At 35.0% G+C, this 726-nt stretch overlaps 1 pseudogene; it reads right to left on the reverse strand.

The window, feature by feature from the left end:
• Window positions 1-489: 489 nt before the first annotated feature.
• Window positions 490-620, reverse strand: LOC116819386 (U4 spliceosomal RNA; annotated as a pseudogene).
• Window positions 621-726: the final 106 nt, after the last annotated feature.

Consider the following 726-nt stretch of genomic DNA (forward strand, 5'->3'; position numbering starts at 1 on the left):
CCGGGAATGCAAGATGAAGGACATTTACCATTTTATACATATTCCAAATACTGTGTGTCACACTGCCTATACAATTCCATGCAAGTTTCTGCCAAAATCCAGTTGTCCTGAAAGGTCTGATCACCATTTCCTGAAACATAATCACAAAGAGCCAGTTCTACAAATGCTTTTTTTTTTTTTTTTTTTTTTTACTAAAAATGAGATGCTACAGATACTCCTTTTTGTAATTCTTTTCTTATTTATTTTTAATGTAGGGTGCCAACATGCTCATTTTCTAATAAAGGACAAACTCTGATCTCCTTTATTGGTCACTGGAGGCTGGTACAATGTTACAGGTTAGTTCAAAATATCCACCATAAAATAAATGCATTTGCTCTTTTAAATGTGCAAAACAGCAAAAGGCAATGTGTCTATGATATTACAGCTGTCAGGAATTCATATAGGTCCAATCCACTGGGGAGTAAGTTTATGTTAAATATACCGCATGCTTTTCTTTTCTTTTAGATTATCTTCTTTCCATTTCAGTGAGAGATTTGCCAAAATTAGGAAAAGTTTTCAACTAGCAATAATCACACCTCAGATTAACTTCATTGGTTATGATACTGCCACTGCTAAACAGGGTCCTGGCCTTCTCCTGCTCCATATTCAATTCTAATAACCAAAAATGCCCTGGGATAAAACACATAAACAGAATTTAAAAATAAATATAGTTCCTCCCCCCCCCCC

Source organism: Chelonoidis abingdonii, chromosome 3, assembly GCF_003597395.2.
Source record: "Chelonoidis abingdonii isolate Lonesome George chromosome 3, CheloAbing_2.0, whole genome shotgun sequence".
Taxonomy (NCBI): domain Eukaryota; kingdom Metazoa; phylum Chordata; order Testudines; family Testudinidae; genus Chelonoidis; species Chelonoidis abingdonii.